The following is a 17,486-nucleotide window of genomic DNA, read 5'->3' as shown; positions in this document are numbered from 1 at the left end:
GGTTGTTTACCCCGTGAGGCCCCCGGAGGAACAACCCCAGTGGCGGGGCCAGCTTGGAGCCCTGGATTCAGCCCCCGCAGTAGCTCCAGTGCTCTCCGTCTGCAGGGCCTGGAGGCTCGGGGCGGGGCCGCTGATCTGCTCAGCTGGGACAGGAGCGTCCTCGCTGTCCTGGGCCCTCCCGGCCTCTGCCTGTCCCGGGGGAGGCCGGATCCCTGGGCTGTGTCCCGGCGCCCTGTGCCCGGGTCTGCGCTGGTGGATTTGGGCTCCCGGGCCCGCAGCCCCCTCCGCGGAGCCGCCCCCGAGCCCCCTCCGAGCTGCTCCGGTCCCGCCGGGTCCCGCCGTGCGCGCTGCAGCCCTTGGGGAGCTCGGCGCACTCTCCCGGGCGCAGGTGTCTGTTAGTGTCCCAGGGAGCCCCAGGGCATCCCCGCCCTCCTGGGTCCTGCTCCACCTCCCTGCGAGCCCCTTTCCGCCCGGGAAGGTTGGTGCAGCTCCTGCTTCTCCGGGACAGGGCTCTCCTGTCCTGGGGTCACTCGCCCCGGCCTCAGCCGGGCTCCTCGCGGGCCCCTCCCCCTTGGAGGCCTTTGTTCCTTTATTTCTGTTTCCCCGTCTTCCTACCTTGATAGATGCGCGAACTCTTCTCACTGTAGCATTCCAGCTGGTCTTTCTTTAATTCTCAGGCCAAATTCGTAGATTTTCAGGATGATTTGAAGGTTTTCTAGGTAATTTGGTGGGGACAGGTGATTGGGGACCCTACTCTTCTGCCACCTTGCCCCTCCTCTAAAGTCTTTTAAATAACAGCAGTTAGATTCAAAAATTACATATAAAGAATAAAATAAAGGGGCACCTACATAGCTCAGTTGGTTGAGTGTCTGACTCTTGATCTCAGCTCAGGTCTTGATCTTGAGGTTGTGAGTTCGAACCCCACATTGGGCTCCATACTGAGTGGAGCCTACTTTAAAAAAAATGGAATACATTAAAAAGGCAAATATCCTGACGTTTTATGAAAGTACACTTGTAGCTTAGAATGAGATTCACTATAGTATAACACATTGATTCAAAGATGTTGCATCTCAACCCAAAGGAAGATAAAAATGGTGTGCTTTAGAAAATTGTTAGATGATTCACAAAGTAGCCCTGATGACAGGTGCTGATGTTAAAGACACAGGTGGAGAGTTGGAATAAAATCTGGTGGGTGAATTTATGCCAACATGGATGGACTTAGAGGGTATCATGCTAATACTTGAATCACTACACCATGGATCTGAAGCTAATGTAATGTAGTCAGCTGTACTCAAATACAAAAATTTTTCAAAGTTGGGGCATGAAATTGAGTTGGAGAAGTATTATGTCTAAAATATCATATGTGACTTAAATAAGTGTAATTAAGTAAGTTACATAGCATAAAAAGAAAGGAAAAGATATCTAAGCTGTTTGCTTTCTTTTTGCCTTATTGAGATTATTTTTTATTTTGTCTTGATTTCCTCTATGTTCTATACTCACATTTCTACGACATATGTGCCATTTATAATCAGAAGGATGCACGATTTCAAAAGTGAATATAGCAAAAGGCTCTTTGCATTTCATTTTTTAAAAGAGTTTATGCACTTACCATAGTTTAAAATTGAAGAGTGGGTGAAAATGTTTGCTTTGCTTCTCAGTGTCTTGGGAATGAATTTGGCTTCCTGGGAGATATAATGGTACAAAGTGACAGACATAAATCCAATTTTACTATTTTTCTCATACATTTAGTGGTTTCAGTACATTTATCGTACAACCCATCTTTACATCACTGATTTGACATACTACTTTCATCATGAACACAATCCAATATATATTTGTTTATTTACAATCTTTTTATTCTGATCCACTGGTACATCTCCCTAGCCAAGCACCAGTAACACACGGTTTAATTACTGTAATTTTGTGAAGTTTGAAAATACGAAAACGTCAGTTATCCTCAACTCTTCTTTTTTTGTCATTTTATTTTATTTTATCATGATAAGTGTACTTACTCCTTAATCCCCATCCCCTATTTCTGGCATCCTCCCACCCACCCTCCACTCTGATAACCATCAGTTTATTCTCTATAGTTAAGAGTCTGTTTCTTGGTTTGTTTGTTTTTTTCTTCTCTCTCTCTCTTTCTTCTCACCTTAGCTCATTTTTGTTTCTCAAATTCCATATATGAGTAAGATGATACGATATTTTCTTTCTCTGACTTATTTCACTTAGCGTTATACTCTAGCTCTAGCCATGTCGCCACAAATGGCATGATTTCTTTCTTTTTATGACTGAGTAATATTCCATTGTAGATGTATACCGCAGTCAGTGGACACTGGGGCTGCTTCCATAGTTTGGCTATTGTAAATATACAAAATGTCTTTCCATTTCTTTGTGTCATCTTCAGTTTTTTTCATTTTTTATAGTTTTCAGAGTATAGGTCTTTCAGCTCTTTAGTTAAATTTGTCCTAGATATTTTATTATTTTTTTTGTGTAGTTGTAAATAAGATTCTTTCCTTAATTTCTCTTTCTGCTGCTTCATTATTAGTGTATAAGAATGCAACAGATTTCTGTGCATTGATTTTGTATCCTGTGAGTCTGCTGAATCCATTTATCAGTTCTAACAGGTTTTGGTGGAGTCTTCAGGATTTTTCTATAGGTAGTATCATGTCATCTGCAAATAATGAAAGTTTTACTTCTTCCTTGCCAATTTGGATGCCTTTTTTCCCCTTTATGTTGTCGAATTGCTGTGGCTAGGACTTCTAGTACTATGTTGAATAAAAGTGACAATAGAAGGACAACCTTGTCTTGTCTTGTTCCTGACCTTAGGGGAAAAGCTCTCAGTTGTTTACCATTGAGTATGATGCTGTCTGGAGGTTTTTCATATTATGTCGAGGTGTGTTCCCTCTACACCTACTCTGTTGAGCGTTTTTATCATGAATGGATGTTGTACTTTGTCAAGTGCTTTTCATGCATCTATTTGAAATGATTGTAGGAGTTTTATCCTTTCTCTGATTGATGTGACATATCATGCTGTTTTATGAATATTGAACCACTCTTACACTGAGGAACAAATCCCACTTGATCATGGTGAATGATTTTTTTAATGTATTGTTGTATTTGACTTGCTGACATTTATTGAGGATTTTTGCATCTGTGTTCATCAGAGGTATTGGCCTATAGTTCTCTTTTTTGTGTCTTTTTCTGGTGTGGATATCAGGGTGACACTGGCCCTCATAATTCTTCTTTTATAGAATTTTTCTAGTGATTCATGCTTTTTACCTTTCCATATGATTTTAGCATCACCCTATCCAGTTAGAAAAAAAAAATCCTATTGCTGCTTGGAGATTGCACCATGAATATTGACTTGTTTTGGGGAATTGGCAAATTTCTCATGCTCAGTCTTCCTGTTCAATAATATTGTAAGTTCTTCTATTTGATTAAGTTTGCTGCACTAATAAGTGCTTTAAAGATTTTTCTTCATGGAGTGCTTACACATTGTACTAACTTTTTCAGATACTATGGAGTTTTAATTTTCCTATTTTATTAGTATTTTCTATTTTTTAATTGTTCAGAAAATAATACCTATATCAGTTCTACTTTTTAAAATTATTTTCCCTGAGGCTTGATATATGGCTCTCTTTCTCTCTCTCTCTCTCTCTCTCTTTTTTTTTTTTTTTGAGAATGTCTATTGGCATTTAAGAATGCTGAATCTTAACTGTTAGACCACCAGGAGGGATCTGTCTATTGGCATTTGAAAGAAGATTTATTTGCAGATTCAGAATCTGCAAAATGTTAATTAGATCTACTTTATCAATTATGCTATTTTTAGTTCTGTATATCTTAAATTTTTCAGTGATCTGGTATGAACTGAGAACGATGAATTAACGTCTCTCACTGCTTCTGTTTTCTATTTCTCCTTGAATAGCCTGTAGTTTTTGCTTTATGACAGTTGATCTTATTTCAGTCGAAGTTATGTGGTTATAACTATTAGAACCTCTATTAATCACATTATTTAGTGTTATTAGCTCTCATATAACTTATTAATACTTTTTAGTCTGAATTAAATATTATTTGATATTGGGGCACTTGGGTGACTCAATGGTTTAACGTCTGCCATTGGCTCAGGTCGTGGTCTCGGGGTCCTGGGATCGAGTCCTGCTTCAGGCTCCTTACAGGGCACCTGCTTCTCCCTCTGCCTATGTCTCTGCCTCTCTTGGTTTCTTGTGAATAAATAAAATCTTTAAAAAAATATTATCTGATATTAGTATTGTTTTACTTTTGTCTGTGTTTCTGTCTGCCATCACGTACACTTTTTTCCTAAACATTCTAAATCTCTTTGCTTTAACTGTTTCTTATGAACAGCATAGAATTGAGCTTTGTTTTTTTTTGTTCAGCCTGTAAGTTATTTTAATATGTCAGTTTAAGTTTATTTATATTTATTGTTATAACTAAAATGGTCTGGATTGTATCATGTGATTTTATGTTAAGCTTAGTGTATTTATAACTTTATAGAACTCTTGTATATTTTATATTTTTGTGTACTTTTCTATTAAAATTAGGAGAACTGTAGTTTCATTCTGGAGGTTATGTTTCATATCTATAATTTTCTGTTACATTTTTAATCTTCTATTTATTTATATTGAATTTAATATACTGCCACAGATAAGTAATTACTTGGTATGGGCAATAATGAAATTTGTCTATGTACTCTATTTTTTTAAAGATTTTATTTATTTATTCATGAGACACACACACACAGAGAGAGAGAGAGAGAGAGAGAGAGAGAAGCAGAGACACAGGCAGAGGGAAAAGCAGGCTCCATGCAGGGAGCCTGATGTGGGACTTGATCCTGAGACTCCAGGATCATGCCCTGGGCCAAAGGCAGGTGCTAAACTGCCGAAGCCACCCAGGGATCCCTGTCTATGTACTCTAATCATACCTTAATTTTTTCTCCTCATCACTTGGTTTTACTTAATCATATTATCATTCTTGATAATCACTCTCAGTAATTAAATATACTTATATCTCATTCACTTGATTTGTCAGATTTCAGTGAAACACTTTGTTGCCAGATTTTAAATATGAGGAAGTCAACATTACACAATCTACTGTCTTTTTTCCACCTCTCAACTTTTGTTACCTATAATATGTTTCTACAGGGCATGTTTTAAGCATTTGAATTCTGCTCTACTACCTTAATCCTCATATTTATATTCATTGTAGTCCTGCAATTAAAAACGATTCCATGCTCATTGTGACTTCTTTTGTCATGGACTTTCTAGGACTGATATTATTTAAATTCCTTCTATTTCTACACTATTTGTACCTTTGCATTTGTACAACCATTTGGCTGGGTATAAAATTTGGATGACACTTTCTTTCTTGGAGGACTCTGTATGAGTGACTTCACAAACTTTAGCATTGAGTATTGCTATGGAAATGTGTAAGTCCAGAGTGATTCTTTTTGCCTTATAAATAGTGGTGTGTGTGTGTGTGTGTGTGTGTGTGTGTGTGTGTGTGTGTTTGGCTTAGCTAACCCATGATCCTTTACCTTTTTAATCTAGTAACATTACTAGACTATTTCCTTATATGACCACTTAGTGCTAGTTTCTCAGGGACACAGTTTGCCTTTTCAATCTCTAGATGTTTTTACTTCAGGAAATATTTTGAATTTATATTAAAAATGTGTGTTTTGTTATTTAGATTTTCTAGAAAATGAATGTATTAAGTCTCCTATGCCTATCTTCCATACCTATCATTTTACTACTAATTAATTTTAATTCTGTATTTCAGTATCACTTGTTCAGCTTTTATTATTTATATGCTCATTTTTTCTTCATGTGTCTCCAGCTGTGTCTCTATTCTCTTCTCCCCCTTCTAATCTTAAATTCATTTCTGGAGTATTTTTGCAAAGTTTTTCATTTCTATTTTAAGCTTTGTCTTTTCATACATTATTTCCTTCTACTACATCAATATACTGTTCCTAAATTCTAGATTCTCTGAAAAGTCTTAAGTCTCTGCAAAGTATTCTTGTTTTATAAAGCAGAGTTTCATTAATTTTTTTTTGAAAAATATATTAAGAAATGTTTGGTTACCACTGTCATCTGTTATGTGGGGAAAATTTCTCTTGAGTATTCTTTATCAGCCATTGAGTTTCTAGTTTCTTTCCCTTTTTCTTGCAGAATACTTTCAAAGACACAGTCAATTCTCATTATTTGCAGATTCTGTATTTCTGAGTTTGTCTACTTGCTAAAATTTATTTGTAACCCCAAATCAACACACAGGATGCTTTCATGGTCATTCATAAGTATGTGCAGGATGGGAAAAATTGCAAGTCTCCCAATATGTGTGTTTCCAGCTGAGGCTGAACAAGCTGATACCCTGCCTTCTTGTTTCAGCTCTCATGTTGTATACTAATGGCCTTTTCATTGTCTAATTGATACCACAGTTTTCAAATTCCTGTGGTTTTTGTTGGAAATTGCTATTTCAAACGGTCCCCAAAATGTTGTGCTGAATTACTGTCTAGTGTTTCTAAATGCAAAGAGATCGTGATGGGTTTTATGGAGGAAAAGAACTATAAGTCTGGTAGATGAAGGCTAGGTAACCTTCTTTAGGCATAGTTTATGGTTCGGTTGGCCATGAATCCAAGGTTAATGCATCAAGAATATCTGGAAAAAGGGAGAAACTTTTTAGAGAGTTTTCTAGAGAAACTCTCTAGAAACTGCTAACATAACAACTATAGTGCATGAAGAAGCTATAGGAGAATTGGAAAAATGGCTAAATTTGTGCATTCATGATTTTTAAAAACATAATTGGTAGCATTATTGTGAGGCCAAAGGCCAAAGAAACTTATGATCATGTTACCCCAAATCAAGAAAGTGTTAAACACTTCTTAAACCCTTCACAGCTAAGCTGGCTGGCTGACATTTTTATAAAGGCAATGTTAAACTGGCAGGCGAGATGGCCTGCAGATAAGATGGCTGCAGAAGAATTTAAAAAATACCTGCTAAGTGTTATACAAGAAAAGGGTTTTGTACAAGAACAGATTTTCAATGCTAACGAGTTGGGCTTGTTTTGCAAGGATGTTGATAAAGCATTGTTACCCATATGATGTGAACAGCATTTTGGTTAATTAAAATGTTGTGACCAAAGGTTTGCAAGAACCTAACTCTAGATTTCCCCTAGGAGCAATAGTTTGGTATTTGTTAGTTCAATGCTCAAAGTAACTTTATAGAACATAACCACTACAAATAACAAGAATCAGCTGTGCTCTTCTGGTTCCTTTCAACTATCTTTGAAGCAGATGAAATTTCTTAGACAAGCAAAGGAAGAGCCAAACCCAGTAGGAAATTTCCCTTTTGAACCAGGGTAATAGAGTTGATTCCTGTTTTTTTTTTTTTTTTTTTAATTTTTATTTATTTATGATAGTCACACAGAGAGAGAGAGAGAGAGAGAGGCAGAGACACAGGCAGAGGGAGAAGCAGGCTCCATGCTCCGGGAGCCCGACGTGGGATTCGATCCCTGGTCTCCAGGATCACACCCTGGGCCAAAGGCAGGCGCCAAACCGCTGCACCACCCAGGGATCCCGAGCTGATTCCTGTTATTTGTGGTAGTTAATGCTCTATAAAGTTGCTGTGAAGACTGAATTAACAAATACTGAACCATTACTCCTATAGAAAAAAAAACAGAGTTAGGTAATTTTTGGACTTGCTTTAAAATGCTTTTTAATTTTATAACAGTTTTAGGTTGACAGCAAAATTGAGCAGAAGCTGTAGAGATTTCCCATATACTCCCTGCCTCAACACATACATAACCTCCCTCATTATCAAAGTCTCCAGCACAGTGATACATTTGTTATAACTGATGAGCCTTTTTGACATATTATAATCCTCCAAAGTCTGTAGTTTATATTAGAGCTCACTATTGGTTGTACATTCTATGGGTTTAGACAAATTTATGATGACTTGTATCCACTCTTATGGAATCATAGAGAATATCTCCACTGCCTTGAAAATTCTCTTTGCTCCACCTATTCATCCCTCTCTGCTCAACCTCTGGCAACCACGGATCTTTGTACTGTCTCTATAGTTTGCTATTTCCAGAATGTTATGTAGTTGGAACCATACCATATATAACACTTTTGGATTGGCTCCTTTCTTTTAGTAATATACATTTAAGGTTTTTCCATGGCCTGTTACCTTATTCTTTAGCACTGAACAATATTCCACTGTCTAGATATAATACCCAGTTTATTTACCCATGCACCTAATGAGGGACATCTTGGTTGCTTTCAGATTTGGGCAATTACAAATAAAGTTGCTATAAATATCCACTTGCAGGTTTTTGCATGACATAGGTTTTCAACTACTTCTGGTAAATACCAAGGAGCATGATTACTTGATAGCATGATAGGACTGTATTTATTTGGTAAGAAAACATAAAACTGTCTTCCAAGATGGCCATATCATTTTGCATTCCTACCAGCAATGAATGAGAGTTCCTGTTGCTTCACATCCTTACTTGTATGTGGTATTGTCAGTGTTCTGGATTCTGGCCATTCTAATAGTGGTATCCCACTGTTGTTTTAATTTACATTTCCCTGAGGACATAGGCTGTGGAGCAAGCCTCTTTTCCTATGCTTATTTGCCCTCTGTATATCTTCTTTGGTGAGGTGTCTATTGAAATCTTTGGCCATTTTTAAATTCCCTTGTTTTCTGATTATCGAGTTTTAAGAGTTCTTTGTATATGTTGGATACAAGTTCTTTATCAGATGTGTCTTTTGCAAATTATTTTCTTCCAGTCTGTGGCTTGTCTTCTAATTCTCTTGATTTTGTCTTCTGTAGACAGAAAATTTTAGGTTTATTTAAATATTTTTTATTTATTCATGAGAGACACAGAGAGAGGCAGAAACATAGGCAGAGGGAGAGGCAGGCTCCCTGCAAGGAGCCCAATGTGGGACTCAATCCCATTGCAAGGATCAGCATTGAGCCAAAGGCAGATGCTCAACCGCTGAGCCACCAGGAGCCCAAAATTTTAGTGTATTTTTTTTAAGATTTATTTATTTATTCACGAGAAATACAGAGAAAGAGGTAGAGACACAGGCAGAGGGAGAAGGCTCCATGCAGGGAGCCGGACATGGGACTCGATCCTGGATCTCCAGGATCACACCCTGAGCCGAAGGCGGCACTAAACCGCTGAGCCACTCAGGCTGCCCAAAATTTTAGTTTTTAATGACGTCTAACCTATCAATTATTTCTTTCATGCATCATGTCTTGGGTGTTGCATCTGAAAAGTATAGGAAACTCATATGATTATCTTCATAGATGCAGAAGAAGTTTTTAAGATCCACATATTTAGGAATAAATAGGAACTTCTTCAACCTAATCATGGGTAACTATAAAATACCTAAAACTAATGTAATGGTGAAATACTGAATGATTTTGCTATAAAGCAGGAGTAAGGCAAAAATGACTACTCTCACCACTTTTATTCCATTTTGTACTGAAGGTCCTAGGATGTAGGATGAGGCAGTAAAGAGAAATAAAATGTGTATAGATTGAAGTGAAGAAGAAAAATATCATTATCCTCAGATAACATGATTGTGTGTGTGTGTGTGCAGAAGGAGGGACTACAAAAAAAAAACTGGAACTAACACATTACTTCAGCAAGGTCACAGGATACCAGATCAATATGCAAAATCAATTATATTTCTAAACAGTAAACAATAAAATTTAAACTTAAAAACTAAAACAATTTACAGTAGCAACACAACTATGAAACATTGGAGGATAAATTTGACAAGGAATGTATAAGACCTCTATTCTGAAAACTAGGAAATATTTTTGAGATAACCTAAAGGATACCTTAAAAAATGGTGATATGTTATGCTCATGGAAAAGATGATTCACTATTGTTAAGATGTAGATTGATTTTTCACAAAATTGTTATATTGAGATTCTGAGTTCCAGTGTGATGGTGTTAAGAGGTGGGACCTTCGGGAGGTGGACAAGTCATGAAGGAGGAGCCTCATGATTGGGATTAGTGGTCTTATAAAAGCAGCTCCACAGTGATCTCTGGTCCCCTCCAGAATGTGAGGACAGTACTAGAAAACACCTGTCTCTGAACCAGAAAGCAGGCCTCACTCCATGCTGAATCGGCCTCGACCATAGCCTTGGACTTCTTAGCCTTCAGAACCATGGGGAATAAATATTTGTTGTTTATGAGCCAGCCAGTCTATGGTATTTTGTTATAACAGCCTCAAGAGACTATGATAAATGTATACCTCAATATTAAAACCAGAAGTCCCCCTTTTTATTTCTGAGATTTGGGGATTAAAAAATAATCTAAGACCTAAGGTGACATCTAAAACATCTAAGGTTTTAAATGATGTGAAATTCATTAGTAACTTACTAAAATAACTTCAGTGGCGTTTTAGTGAAAAGCTGGGTTTTGGGGTACATCAAAGGAAGGAGAACAAGTGTGGAAAAGATCTTCCACAATTCTGACAGTGCTGGAAAGGACAGGCCAGGAGCAGGTGAGACAGGTTTGCTTGTCTGTGCTCTTTGAGTATAATGGCATCCAGAGCCAATAGAGAGGAAATATGGAAAACTGAAATTATCCATTTCTTGAGAAAAAGAAAAGGATGGAATCAAGAACACTTGTGTAGAAAATGGGCTTTCATATGAAGGGAATGCTTTCCCCATTGGTTAGAAAGAAGGAGGAAAGCATAGGTGTTTATCCAAGAACACTTGAATGATGAGGATTTTACTGATTTTATTGGAAACCACTTCTCCAGTAATTGTTTTTCAAAGACTTTATTTTATCTATTCATGAGAGACAGAGAGAGCAAGGCAGAGACACAGGCAGAGGAAGAAGCAGGCTCCATGCAGGGAGCCCGACGTGAGACTCGATATCAGACCCGGGGATCACGCCTTGGGCCGAAGACAGATGCCAAACTGCTGAGCCACCCAGGTGTCTCCAGTAATTTTTTTTCCAGCAGTTATCAGCCGGAGTGCCGTGGGAAAGACAGTAAGACAGTGGGATTGATCCAAGGATGGTGTATTTTCCTGCCAATTTCAGTTAAACGGCAATAAGATTGAGCTTATTTATTAATAATATTCTTTATTGATGGAACATGGAGTCTAAGCAGGGTAAGAAAAGAAGTGAACATTAAGAGAAGAAAATGTAGGACAGGAGGAGACTAGAGGCTCCCATGAGGTCAAAGAACAAGGACAAGTAGACTTAAATGAAACAGGAAAGCTGATGAGTGGATTTAATATTCAGAGGTTATGGGAGGCCACAGGGCTCAGAGTGCCAACCCTAAAAATAAAATAGCCAGTTACTTTACTAGCAAAATGAATTTATTTGGGAATAGCAGAGGAATTGCAACTGGGGACAAGCAAACTACAGTAAATCTGAAGACAAAGGGAAGGTCAGCTTTTATTAGGCTTTGGGGGAAATTGGGGAGGGTTATTTTGCACAGAAGTTCATTGTATAAGAATGAGTTCGAGGCTGTGATGGTTTCTTGCTGGCTGAAGGAGGTGGTTAGTACCTTAATGTTGGGCAGGGAGGGATCCTCCTTCTTTTCCTTAAAGGCAGGAGATAAAGCTCCTATGGAAACGTGCCCTCCCTTGCAGCCTGCACTACCAACCATCTTCCAGCTGGTGGTGCAGGCTGCAAGGAGTGGTACGTGTGTGAGGGCCCCCTCCAGGGCTCTCCACTTCATTTTCAGTGAGGTTTCCTTTACCCATTTCACAGGGTCTGAGGGTAGCCCCTGGTTAGCAAAGGGCAAACAGGCAATTATGTGACCCATACTGTGCTGTTTCTTTTTCTTTTCTCATCACATTGGACTGATTCTAAAATGCCAGTTTGGCAAAATTATTAAGCTTCAGCTTAAGTGATTGAATTAAATTTTTTTTATAAATTTATTTTTTATTGGTGTTCAATTTGCCAACATATAGAATAACACCCAGTGCTCATCCCATCAAGTGCCCCCGTCAGTGCCCGTCACCCAGTGAACCCCACCCCCGATTGAATTAAAATTAACTGAAGCTGAATGACCTGAGTTTCATCAATCTCAGGAGTTTCCGACGAAAGAATGGCAAATGAGGGCAGTGAAGGAGAGAAGGTTGGTGTGAGGGTACCGGAGCAGGTTGGCTGGGAACAGTGTGCTCATTTGTCAGACCTCCCCTTCAAGGTAGGGTTTCTTTGTGTATTTGATTATTTTTCATAAACAGGACACTGTGTTCTAAAAGCCAAAGCTGAACATGACAAGGGATGACTCTGATGTTTGATGATTACCTCTATGCCAAGTAACTAGTCTGCATTGGATAATTTAAATAAGAGAAAGAAAATGTATATGAACAGATTTTCTTGTGAATTTTTGGCTATCAAAAATAAATCAACATAAGTAATGAGAGAAGGAAAGTGGATCAAAGTTAGGCTGTCATGTAATATCCTATATGTTATGGTTTTCCCGGTCTTCTTAGTTTTGTGTTACATTTGTCTGCCAATTCAGTTGATGTGTTATTTGATTCATTTTTTTCCTTATATTTTTATTGTAAAATTTTTATAGCTAAAGAATTTTGGAAAGAATAATATAATGAAAACCCATATCTCCTCTTACATTTACTAGTTGCTCGTTGTTGGTACTTTGACATGTTTTCTGTCTGTCTACCTACCTATGTATATTACTTTTCTATTGGTTGCCGGCTAGCTATATTTAAAGATACACTTAGACATATATCAGTAGTGAATTTGTGCCTCTTCCTCAGCAGACATATGACAATGTCTGGAGATATTTTTGATTACCATGATTAAGGAAGGGAGGTGCTGCAGGTGACTAGTGGGTAGAGACTAGGGGTGCTGCTAAATATCCTACAATGTATAGAACAGTTTGCCACAACAAAGAATTATTTTCCAGTCTAAAATGTCAATAGTCCTGAGTTTAAGGAAAGAAAATATAATATACATAATATGATTTTTGTTAATGTAATCTGAATTCCAATATATAAAATATATACAAAACATATATGATTTGCAAATATATATTTTTGCTGAATCACTTAAATGTATGTTTTAGATAGTATGAGTAAACTTTAATAGAATATATTGTACACAGCCATTTATTCCTGAATAATTTAGCATGAATCTCCTAAAAACAAATATTAAACACAATAACATTATCATACTCACAAAATTTTAACATTGATACAATAATATTATATAATGATGGCTTTTAGTTTTTTCTTGTTTTTTTTTTTCAACTGGATATCCAATAAAGACTGTTCATTGTATTTACTTTCTTATCTCTTTAGTGTCATTTAATCTCAAAGTGTTTCCTCTCCCTTTGCTTTTTGTGTCTTTAATATTTTTAAAGAGGCCAGAGTAATTGTTTTGTAGAATGTCCTGAAATTTGGATTCATTATATCTAGATACAGATAAAACTTTCTGGGGAGGAACTCTACATAGATGATGTTGTGTTCTTCCCAGTGTATTGTATCAGGAGGCACATAATATCAGTCTGTCCTATTATTGCTAATGTTGTTCGGTGATTTGCTTAGGTGGTTTCCACCAGATTGCTCCATTGTAAAGGACGATTTTTGTCCATTCAAATTCAATAGTGTTCTGCATTATGAATCTTGGAGACTATGTAAGGATTCTGTCTTCTAACAATATTTTCAACCAATTATTTTAGCATTCATTGACTGCCTGAATCAATTATTGAGTTGGTGATAAAATAGTGATTTTCAAATTCTGTCATTTCTTTTTATAATTATTACTTGACAATCTTTTCTAAAGAAGCAATTTCCCTTCTTTTTACCTCTATTCAAGCTGTTATTTATTCCTATAAGTAAATATTTATAAATAAAATCTGTGAGGCATTCCCTTGAGGTTTCCGATCTAATGGAGTCTAAAACCATGGCCAGTTCTGATGAACATACCAATTAAATGGTGTATGTACATCTTCCCTCCGCCCCTTTCACATTCATGCTTCCTTTTTCTGTTCTGTTCTGCTCAGTAAGGCTGATTTTTGTGTACTACACCATGGGGCCTCACTGCTCTCTGGTTTCTTATTGGAATTGGCTCATTGGGAACAAAGACAAGAGACTAGAGAAAGGGAAGAGAGTGAGGGCAGCCCTGGTAGCTCAACAGGTTTAGCACCACCTTCAGCCCAGGACCTGATCCTGGAGACCCGGGATTGAGTCCAAATGACTTGAGATTCCAGCTTCTATCAGCCATCCTTGCTACACATTCCTCTTTGTCTCCAGCTTCTAATAACAGGAATCTCCTCTTCTCCTTTAGGCCTAGAGTTAGTAAAGAAGTTTTATTACCAGCCCAAGATCCTACATTATCCTGGGATCTTATACTTTTCCTTCTTGCTTCTTGATACTCTGCATATAGCTTATTAAGTAGTTCCTTCATTAAACTTTCTTTGAATTACCAAATTTAAGTGAGCCATCTTTTCTGTGATGACCCTAGGTGATACATGTATATATGCTCCCTTACTTCCTTCTCTCCTTCATAGGAATAAGACCTGAATCAAATGGCCTTCCAAACCTTCACTAGATCCCTCCTCATTTTTTCTCATGATGTTTCCCCAATAAATAACATACACATCTAATTATCTCATGGTATCCACTCTTGGAGGACCCAGACAAACATTGTAATTTAGTAACCCTAAGCATTACCTCATGCCTTGAGCCTTGGTTAAGTTTTGTAGAGGAACTGACAGGGTTGAATAATTTGCCATCAATTTGGTACCTATCTATTTTTTTTTTTTTTTTTTTTTTTTATGATAGTCACAGAGAGAGAGAGAGAGAGGCAGAGACACAGGCAGAGGGAGAAGCAGGCTCCATGCACTGGGAGCCCGACGTGGGATTCGATCCCGGGTCTCCAGGATCGCGCCCTGGGCCAAAGGCAGGCGCCAAACCGCTGCGCCACCCAGGGATCCCCTGGTACCTATCTATTGAGAAAAATTTTATTGTATTAGTACACCAGCAAATGTGTCTAAATGAACTATGTGGTATGGAGATGATAGAATTAGATCTATGGTTAATAGCAACTGGGATATATGTGCTGGCAGCAGGAAATGTTAGAATAATGTTACTTTGAGGAAGTTCTAGCTTATATCCTTTACCATCATGTCTTCAGTTAATGTTGCCATGCTATGGCTTCCTTACTATTGCCAAGGGAAAACTATATAGGGTGGCTAGTTGCATTGAACTGGGGACTATAAGTAGGTTGAGGGAGACTATGCTTGAGTTCATGCTAGACTCAGCAGAAAAATGGAAAAGACTTTGGAATCAATTTTAAAATTTAGAATCTGTCACATATATGACTTTGGATGAGATATTTAACTTCACTGAACTTGCTTCTTCTTTTGTAAATAGGGAGGCAACAGATATTCACTTATAAAAATTATTTTGAGGGCAGCCCGGGTGGCTCAGCAGTTTACTGCTGCCTTCAGCCCAGGGCATGATCCTGGAAACCCGGGATTGAGTCCCACGTCAGGCTCCCTACATGGAACCTGCTTCTCCCTCTGCCTGTGTCTCTACCTCTCTCTCTGTGTTTCTTGTGAATAAATAAATACATCTTAAAAAATTATTTTGATGATTGGCAATAATTAATATAAAGGTCTTAGTACTGTGCCTGGAATATATTGGCAGTTATTTGGTTTATTATTCTCTTATTTAAATGTGTGACTAGGAAAAAGACCTCAATCCATTGATAAGATGCTTGGAGCTCCATTCTCTAAGAAGTGTGTCTCCACATTCCTCTTAACCTTTACTCTGGCATCCCACAGTGTAACAACCAGGACATTTTCCCAAAAGGCATGTGCCCCATGGTCTCTTAAGCAGTTGCCTGCAGAGAGCACTGCTCTGTAATTAATAGAGGTAAGGCTTAATGAACTCCACAAGGAGATTTTTCCTGACACTTACTTTTTAAATCCTGAAATAGTTTCTATTCCTTCGAGATCAATTAAAAAGTTTTTTTTCATCTTTGCCAAAATACCTGAGGCAACTTTCCAGCTGTGTCTTTTTAATGAGTTCTCTAAATGGCTCCATAAGTTTCTTTAGTGAACTAACTGAAGTTGTAAGAGCTCTCTGGGAGCAAAAGCAAGAAAACTTCTGAGAAACCCTGAATGTGATTTCCCTGGGCAGGCTCAGAGGTGCGTATACCTTTCAACTTAAAAACTTTCTAGATTTTTTTCACAGCCAACCAGGGAGGGAGGAAGGAAGCCAGGGAAAGCAAACCAGAAGCTTTAATAAATCCCTGATGGGTGAGGCTCTTCCATTTAGGTTCATATTTGAATGAAGCCTTTGGCTTCTCATCTTTGTCCTGTTGGCTAACAACTGAAGGAGCCAGAACACTGGCCATTCTTCAGTGAGGAACATAAATATTCTCACCAACCCCATCCCTAGAATCAGTTTACCTCAGGTCTTTAATTAACCTGTTGGATGTGTCAGGCAATACCCTCATTCCTAGGAAACCAGTACACAAAGATTGTGTATGTATTCTTATACATGCACAAACCAGATTGGACATTCAATTGAACTAATAATTCATGATGAAGAACATTTAATTCAAACTCATAGAAGTAAGTCTGGATCCATGAAGCCAAGTTATGAAATAGACTAATATTTATTGCTGAAATGACCAGTTTTGAGTTCTTTGACCTTGCATTCATATTGGTTTTTACACTTACCATCTATCAAACATACTGATGGAACAGGGTTAGGATTAAGATAAGTGGAAGAAGAACCCAGGATGGATTCAATTCATTATAGACAATCCAGTCAGGGAAAACTGATGGGGTATCTCTGATGGAATTTAATAAAGCATCTTCCCACCATATTTAAAGGTAAACAATTCTTCCTTTTATTAAATAACTCCTGAAAAATAAGCCAGCAATCTACTAATAGTCCAAAGATTTTCCCGAATATGCTAGAGCAATTTTCTTCCATAAAAAATTACATAAATTCATTTTAGAGAGAATTCTTAGAATGAAGAATTAGTTGACAGAAGACACAATTTTTTTTTATTATCACTTAAGTGATAATATGTATTGTCTTAGAACGATATTTATCATACATCTTTATCTCATCTCCCTTCCCAGATACCACCAAAATGGCAATAGAGCACAATGTATAATGCACAGGAGCAAATAGAATGGCAGAGGAAACATAAGTGAAGAAGATGAATTGCAGCATCTTTTAAAATACAGAAAGCAGAGGGAGGAGTGATAACTAATTTATCAAACAAGAAGCTACCAACTAATGAGCATGCAGAAGGGGAAGCCAATAAGAGGTAAGACACATTACCTCCAAGAGCCCCTGAGAGGCTGCAGACTTGAATATCTTAGCAACAGTGGACCCTGGACAGAAAAAAAAAAAAAAAGAAAGAAAAGAGAAGAAAACAGGGGACCAGGAGGAAAGTCTGTTATTACAGTGGTTGAATCTTTGGATTCTGTACCAATCCACACA

Source organism: Canis lupus, chromosome 16 (genome assembly GCF_011100685.1).
Source record: "Canis lupus familiaris isolate Mischka breed German Shepherd chromosome 16, alternate assembly UU_Cfam_GSD_1.0, whole genome shotgun sequence".
NCBI classification, from domain to species: Eukaryota; Metazoa; Chordata; class Mammalia; order Carnivora; family Canidae; genus Canis; species Canis lupus.
This window is presented reverse-complemented; position numbering follows the sequence as displayed.